At 41.2% G+C, this 9,036-nt stretch overlaps 1 pseudogene; it reads left to right on the top strand.

Annotated features, from left to right (window-relative positions):
• Positions 1-397: 397 nt before the first annotated feature.
• Positions 398-996, top strand: LOC105979208 (annotated as a pseudogene).
• Positions 997-9,036: the final 8,040 nt, after the last annotated feature.

Here is a 9,036-nt window from a genome sequence, read left to right as displayed (position 1 = left end):
ATTGTTGATTTATACAGATTAAATTCTTAAACAATGGGGGTTAGTGATAGGGTAAAACTTTCAATAACTCTCATTCACAAGGGCAGAACTATGCCTACCAGATTTATATATTTCAGCTTTAAGTCCAAGGGGTTATATCTGTTACATACATCTGCCACAGTGAGCTTGAGGGATAGCCCAATTCACTTGGTGGGGTTTCCACATCAAATTCTTCTGGTGTAGACTAAGAAGGATGTTGTGAGGCTTAAAATGGCAGAGTCTAAATCCCTTTGTCTGTAGCACATAGGCTGGATCAACAAAGTCTGGATAGAAACTAGGTCAAAAGTGTCCGATTAGGGACGCTCTCTTCCTGGCTGCAGAGTGGTGCATGTTCCTGCGCACCCCCGCTGTTAACAAGATGTCTTCAGGAACTGCAAAAATTGGGCACCCTGCCCCCAACTTCAAAGCTACAGCTGTTATGCCTGATGGTCAATTCAAAGATATCAGCCTGACTGACTACAAAGGAAATACATAGTGTTCTTTTTTTACCCTCTTGACTGCACCTTCGTGTGCCCTACGGAGATCACTGCTTTCAGTGACAGGGCAGAAAAATTTAAGAAACTCAACTGCCAAGTGATTGGTGCTTCTGTGGATTCTCACTTCTGCCATCTGGCTTGGATCAACACACCCAAGAAAGAAGGAGGCCTAGGGCCTATGAACATTCCTTTGGTATCAGACCCAAAGCGCACCATTGCTCAGGACTATGGGGTCTTAGAGGTGGATGAAGGCATCTCGTTTAGGGGCCTCTTCAGCATTGATGATAAAGGAATCCTTAGGCAGATCACTGTAAATGACCTCCCTGTTGGCCGCTCTGTGGATGAGACCCTAAGACTGGTTCAGGCCTTCCAGTTCACGGAGAAACATGGAGAAGTGTGTCCAGCTGGTTGGACGCCTGGCAGTGATGCTATCAAGCCTGACGTCCAGAAGAGCAGAGAGTATTTCGCCAAGCCGAAGTGAGCACTGGAATTAGTAGCCTTGAGAAAAACAAACAAAACCTCTTTTGTATCCTTCATGTTTCAAACATAAGGCCTTAGACTCTACTGAGAACATGGTATTTGCTATGATAGGCTTTTTTTCGTAGGGGCTGGGGAGGGGCCGTCTTTACACCGCAGTGAAAATGACCCTGAGCTGTTTTGGGCAGGGCAGCTGATGTGTATGTATCATGTATTAGTAGCAGGGCATAAGACCATTGATCTTTTGTAGTTGTATTAAACTTGAACTCAGAAAAAAAAAGTGTCCAATTAGGAACCTAGTTCTGGGTATACTCTACACTTGGGTTCTATATAAATATTAAGCTTTTTTTTGTTGTTGTTCTCCTGAGGAGCAGTTACTTTTCCTGGTTTACCCACCAACAGTAATGCGATTGCCTTCTCCGAACATCCGTGCTCCACGTCCCCCATGTTGACTTGACTTTCCACTGAGGTGTAGCACTCTTTTTTTTTTTTTTTTTGACCCTGAGGTTTTTGTTTTTAATGAATCATTTTATTGGGGGGCTCTTACAGATCTTTTAACAATCCATAATTCAATTGTATCAAGCACGCTTGTACATATGTTGCCATCACCATTTCCAAAACATATTCTTTCTACTTGAGTCGTTGATATCAGCTCCTCTTTTTCCCCCTGGTTTACTACTCTTGTAGGAGTGTCTGTTGATTTGGGGTGATCTTAGCAAACCATTGTATGTCAGCAACTGAATGGTCTTCCCCTCTCCCCTCTTGAGAAAGTGACCCTAGCTGAGGAGAGGCATCCTCTCTTGAAGCTGTTTTTAAGATGTGCATATAAAGGGGATGGTACATCTACCTTGTTGCCTAAAAGACCAGATTAGAAGACTACATGATCCTCAAGGTCATATTTTGGCTTTCATGGACTTGTTTTATATTTCTTTCGCCTCAACTGGAATTTACATGTGAGAGATTGATGGTCTGTTCCACAGTCAGCCCTGGCCTCATTTTGGATGCTGATACCAAATTTCTCCATAGTCTCTTCTGATGAAATCAGTCTGATTTCTGTGGATTCCACCTGGGGAAGTCCACATGTATAGTAACTTCTCAAGTTGTTGAAAAAAAGGCATTTGTGATGAACAAGTTATTAGTCTTGAAGGTTTTCAGTGACTAATTGCTCAGAAGTGGACGGCCTACTTCTTTGCAGCCTGTTTTTAGTCTAGATGCCTTGCTGAAACTTGTTCACCTGGGGTGGTCCAGCTGGTATATGAAAATTACAAAGCTTCCACCATCAGAGCAACACACGAGCCATCACATTACGGAAAACAAGTGGTGGGATAAAATCAGAATGATTTTCCATCAGATGCCACCTACTTAACTATTCACATGTGAATTTATTTAATATTTGCTGTTAGGTGTTCTCTCATCAGCCTCAGAATAACCCTTTTTTATAACATAATATAACACTGTCCAGTCCTGTGCTAGCCTCACAATCAGTATTATGCTTGATAGCCACTGTGTCACACCATTTGCTAGTAGGCTCTTTTTCTCTGACCTTCTACTTTGCCATGCATGATGTATTTTCCCAGGGACAGAAGGTCCCTACTGATAACTGTACAAAGTCTGTGAGACTAGCCTGTCAGCCTCATTTCTAAGGAGCATTCTGGCTATACTTCCTCAAGGACAGGTTTGTTTTCTCTCGGGAAGCCCAGGGTATATCTAATATTCTTTGCCAATTAATTCTAAGGCATCCGTTCTTTTGCAGCCTTCTCTATTCACCGTCCAGCTTTCACTTGCAAATGAAACAACTGAAAAAAGCAAGGCATACTTTAGTCCTCACCATATCTTTGCTCTTTACTATTTTGAAGAGGTTTTGTTTGCTTGGGGCTTTTTTTTTGCAACAGACTTGCCCAATTCAGTATCTCATTTGGTTTGACTACTGCTTCCATGAACATAAATTGGGACCCAAGTAAAATGAAATCCTTGGCAAGTTCAATCTTTTCTTAAGCAATGAAGTTGCTTATTGATCAGGTTATGAGGGTTTTTGAGTTCTTTATTTTAAGATGTAGTCCATATTGAAGCTTAAAGTCTTTGATCCTCATCAGTAACTGCTTCATGAACTATTTTTAGAAAGCAAAGTTGTCATCTGTACATTGTGGGTTCTCTATATAGTGCAGCTTCTCAGATTATTTGCTTGGTATAAAGACTGAATAAGTATGTTGAAAGGATACAACTCTTGCTCTATATAACTCTTGCAGTATTCCCTTGCTCTATTCCAGGGTGGGGAGTGTCCATATAAGACCTGTGAAATCATTAATATCAGGTCACATTACATGCCTCACCAAAGACAAGCAATTCTAGCCATCACATTAGGGCTGAGTTAACTAAATGTGACCCAATATGTTATTGATGTTGTTATTAGATGTCTGTTAGTCAGCTTTGAGACCCGATACACAACAGAATGAACCAGTCCATGGTCATTGTCATAACTGTTCCTGTGCCTGAGCCATTGATGCAGCCACCATGTCAACTCATCTCGTGGAGGGCCTTCCTCTTCTTCACTGCCCTCCACTTTACCAAACAATGATGTCCTTCTCCAGGGACTGGTCTCTCTTGAGAACATGTCCAAAGTACATGAAATGAAGTCTTGCCATTCACGCCTCTAAGGAACACTCTGGATCTACTTCTTCCAAGATAGGTTTGTTTGTTCTTTTCACGGTCCACAGTACTTGCAATCTTCTTCTCCAGCACCACAATTCAGATGCATGGATTCTTCTTCAGTCTTCCGTATTCAATGTTCAACTTTCACATGCATAGGGGGAAATAAAGAACACCATGGCTTGGATCAGGTGCCTTATAGTCCTCAAAGTAACGTCCTTGCTCTTCAAAGCAGTGGTTCTCAACCTTCCTAACGCCACGACTATTTAATACATTTCCTCATGTTGTGGTGACCCCGTAAGTGGGCGTATCTGCATGTGGGAAGACCTGCCTGGAGATGGATAGAGAAGCGGTGTCTCGGTTCTTAAGACCATCGGAAATATGGCCTTAGGATATCCCTGTGAAAGGGTCATTCAACCCCCACAGTCTTGTGCAGCGGATTTACCTACTGCAGCACATCTTTTGATCTCTTGACCACTGCTACCATGAGCATTGATTGTGGATCTAAGCAAGACAAAATGCTTGACAGCGTCAGACTGCGGTATGGATTACAACTCATTGTAAAAGAGACCCAAATCTTCACAATTGTACCAATAGGTAATATCAGGATAAATGAAGAAAAGGTTGAAGTTGACCAAATAAGTCAGGCTAATTTTTAAGTTGAGCATTTTTTATGGCATGCAAATGATGTTCTAAATATCCAAATGATCCTTAGCAGAAAAAGTTTCCCACCCCTGGTCTATTAAAGCCACCACCTCTGGTCTGTGTATAGGTTCCACAGGAGTACAATTAAGTATTTTGGAATGCTGTCCTTTGCAAGGTTATCCATAATTTGTTATGATCCACAGAGCTGAATGCATTTGCACAGACTTGCTTTTAGCCAAGATCCATCTGACATGCGCAATGAAATCTTTAGTTCCATGCCTTTTTCTGAATTTAGTCTGAATTTCTGGTAGTTCCTTGTTGATGGACTATTGCAACTGTTGTTTAATTATCTTCAGCAAAGTTTTCCTTGCGTATGACACTAAGGATACCGTTCAATAATTCCCACATTCTGTGGGGTCACCTTTTTTTTTGGAGCAGAAACAAATATCTCTTCCAATCAGCTATCTTCCAAATTTCTTGGCTTTGATAAATGGCCACATTCAATGCTGTATTCATTTGTGGACTATCTCAGAACAATGTTTGAAAAAGAAAACATAGTGTTGGAGAATTTAAATTACTTACCTTAAATTGTCATCATCCTTCTCTGCATAAGATTTAATTTGTGAAGCAGGTCGAGCTCGTACCTCTTGCTGATCTCTCTAGTTAAATGCGGAGAGATAAGAAATTTATAATACAGAAAAAGCCATAAAACTAGGATATGTTCACATGCCTTTCTGATATTAATCCATTCAAGCATAATACATAATGAAACTTATGTTCGACTATAATGTTGGATTTCCTGCTCTTTGGATGCTGTCAAAAATCAAAAGATAAGATAAATATACTTTATTTGTCATAAAGTATCTCAATAGAAGTTCAATAGGAAACCTGTATTCATTTATGCAAAGATATTTGAAATGCTACATCTGAAAATTTTTAATTTTTTTTTAAACTTTTGATTCTTAAACCAACAAATATTACAGACCCAAAAGGCATTAAAATAAAATATTACCTAGCTTTTCTCCCCTGCTCTACCACTCTGTTTTTTTTAATTGTTAGTGTTGGGGACAGGAATTCTAACTGAATTAAGTTCAAGAAGGGGGAAAGTTTTAAAACAACCATGTTATTCCTCTAGTACTACTACGAAAGAAACTAAACGCATTGTCATCCAATTCACAGTGACCCAGGAGGACAGAGTAGAACTGCTCCTTTGGATTTCTGACACTGTGAATCTTGATGGGAGCCAGCTCTCTCCTGTGGAGCAGCTGGTGAGTTGGAACCCTCTCTCGTGTGGTTAGCAGTTCAATGCATAGCCCACTACGTCACCAGAGCTCCTTAGTACTAATACAGTCCATTAATTAATAATGAGAATGGCGATGTTTACAGTAAGATTACCCAATTTGGTTCCCAGATTGAGACAGAGCATGCTTTGATACATTTTCCTAGTGATACAGTCTTGTTCCATTTTCCTGATTATAAACATGATTCTAATCAACCCTAAGAGTCTGGGTTATATTCAATTTAAAAACCTTAAGAAACTGTGTGTTAGTTCTTAAACATCATTAAATATCTGTGTATTAGTGATGATTGCTTTTATTCAACTTTCTTCGGCAGACCACTTTATTTCTACCCCTACTAAGTTACTACTGTTAATTCTAGAGTTACTTTCAAATATTAATCTTCCAGTAATTGGAAGAATTATTAAATATGGTTGTTGTTAGGTGCAATAAAATTGATTCCAACCACCAGGATTCCTTTATTAAATATTAATGTTGGATTAAGTCAATGAATGGAGCAGAGCATATAAACAGAAAACTTTTTTAGAAAATATATGCATACTTAAACACACATATATTCAAGCTGTTTGTGATCATTCATTGAGCTTAATATTTATTACTTTGGGCATTTTTTTGGTTATGTATAAACTAAAAACTAACTTGTTGCCACCAAGTCTATTCTGACTGGCATCGACCTTATTATAAGACAGAATAGAACTTCCCCTTAGGATTTTCAAAGCTTTAATCTCTATGTAAAAGTGTCTTGGTTCTGCAATGGTTAAGAGTTTGATTGCTAGCTGAAAAGTCAGTGGTTCAGGTCCACGCCTGGCACAAACGAAAAGACTGGAAAAGACTGTTGCTATTGTTTCCAACTCAGAACAACCCTATATACAAGTGAAGCGAAGCACTGCCCAGTCCTGCCCCACCCTCACCGTCACTGCCAGTTCGAGCCCACTGTGGTAGCCACTCCATCAGTCACTCTTGTTGAAGGTCTTCCTCTATTTTCCCAAGCATGATGTCCTTTTTCAGGGACTGGTCACTCCTGCTACCATGACCAAATCACACAAGACAAAACTCTCACCCTCCTTGCTTCTAAGGAGCATCCTGGCTGCACTTCTTCTAAGATAGATTTGTCTGGTCTTTTGGAAGCCCAAGGAATATTTAATATTTAATACTGATACCATAATTGAAAGGTGACTACATATGAACAGACTACATATTAGAAAGATTCCTGCCTAGGGAACTTAGTGGAGCAGTTCTACTTTGTCCTAAAGGCCACTACACCTTGAAAGCAACCACATGGTACACACCACCACCACCATCTTAACGGGAGTACACTGCCATATCTTTCTTCCACAGTGAGTTCAAAATGGTGCTCTTTTGGTTAGTAGGGGAGTGCTTACTCACTGTGCCAGTAGGGCTCCTTTTTGTGTATATGTTTTTAAAAACAAGCATTTACATGAAACTAATAATTGCACATTTACTTACTATTACTTCCTCAGCTTGTCGAACCAAGTCAGCTGTTTTTGCCTCCAATTCTGCATTCAAACGTCTAAAAGCATAAAATAATTTTTTTTTTTTAAGCATAAAATAATTTAATGGCTTGGATATACTGAAGATTCTAGCAATAGTTAAAATTAAGTTGCAGAAACACAGTTTAACAAACAAATGATCAAATCAGCAAATGTTAAAACATACACATTATGTTTTTACTCTAAAAGTAACATGACTATTATTCTTTACCCCCCATGAATTCTTCCTTCCCTGAGATAAGAAACTCAAAACAGTGTAACTCCTGGTCTTTGGCCCTTTATCCATTAGGGGGAGTGGCTAATTTATGGCGTTTGGGGAGAATTAACTGAGTGGGTTGGATTCAGTTCCATTCTTCCTTTTGGGATGAGCATAGCTGCAGAGTTCAAATTCTAACCTTGCTTCTCCAAAAACAGGTCTTCCCCTAACTGGAGACAAAGGTTGGGGATAAACCTGCGCTGATGCGGGCTCTGTTGCTGAAATTGAGGAGGTAAATCTGGGGTTTCATGAGCAGGCTCAATATGACTCACGTCTCTGCTGCATACTTCACAGTCAGCTGCACCAGAAAACATAAAGTCATTTATTTTTGAACTCCATCTGTCACGTTTGTGTTGTATTGATTTGGTCCCATCTAAACTGCAAAACTGACAACTCGATTGTGATGAGTTGTATGAGCCCATATTAAAATGATTTTTAAAAAACCACTGACAACTCATCAAAGGAAATAACTTTTAAAAGAAAATTTGTTCAAAAAGAAAAGAAAAAAAGAAAATTTGTTCATAGTCTACCACTTTCAAAAAAGCATCGTCTAAGAAATGGGAAAACGATTCATGAGACAGAAGAAAAAAAAAAGCAGGGCAGAGGAGCGAGCTGGCGGGGCGCGAATGCTGGCTGCGTGTCGCCTCAATGATCCAGTCACGCTCAGACAAAAACGTGTCCGTATGTGGCCTCTTTCAGGTGAAAGGAGGCCCGGAAAGCTCAACTGGCTCATTTCTTACTGATACTCTTCCTCTTGGGCGCGGAGGTCCCGTCCAGGTGCAGTGGACGGCTGGACGCGGGGCTGGCGCGGAGTCCCTGGGATGCTCCGTCTCTGGAAAAGAGAGAGAGACGTTCAGATTGGAAATTAAGAGGCATTTGTCGTCCCGTGGGCACGCCCGGGGCTTAGCGGCTCTACAAAAGTTTAGGATGGAACGATTGAACGGACCCGACCACCTCGTCCGGCCATCCTGCGCCACCGCGACCTGGTTACCACGGCAACCGCATCTTCCCGCGAGATTTGCCACCTCCCGGGCCCCACCTCCCGTCCTCCCGCCTCCCGTCCCGGAAAAGCGCGCGCGCAGCTCGGGGCGGGGCCTCGGAGCTGGGCGCTGGATGCTGCTTGTGGGTGCTGAGGTGCATCGCCCCAAGAACCCGGGAACCATCGAGGTGCCCTTGAGCTGTAACCTGGTATGAATGACAACTTGAAAGCTTTTCAACTGAAAGAAGGCAAGTTCGTTTAAACTACTCAATAGAAAACAGTTCAGCCAAACCTCTGCTCTATTAGGGTTTTCCAATCCGTCCTTCACTCCTCTAATAAAATTGAAGTCTTCAGTGGGAATCTAAGGTTCTGATGTCTAACATTTGGCTACAACGAAAGAGAGGCCAGGGTCTCAAGTCAGCCTACCCGAGTGTACAACCTGGTTCTGCCACTGAAGGGCTTTGGCAGGTCCCTCTCAGTGTCTCGCTTACGTCGTGTGTCCAATGGGAATATGATTGCCCACCCCACAGTTATGATGAAAATTAAGTGGTTTAGACTTGTGCTTGGAACACACTAAGGAACCAGTAATTCTGAGATATAACAACCTCGAGAAGGATATTGCAGGTACTTTGAAGAAAGCAAATACAGTGAACCCTCGTTTATCGCGGTTAATCGGTTCTAGACCCTACCGTGATAAATGAAATTCCGC

The sequence above is a fragment of the Echinops telfairi genome, unplaced genomic scaffold, assembly GCF_000313985.2.
Source record: "Echinops telfairi isolate 266 unplaced genomic scaffold, ASM31398v2 ScPeMD7_8;HRSCAF=38, whole genome shotgun sequence".
NCBI lineage: Eukaryota > Metazoa > Chordata > Mammalia > Afrosoricida > Tenrecidae > Echinops > Echinops telfairi.
Note: the sequence above shows the minus strand (reverse complement) of the source record. Positions and strands in the feature narration are given on the sequence as shown.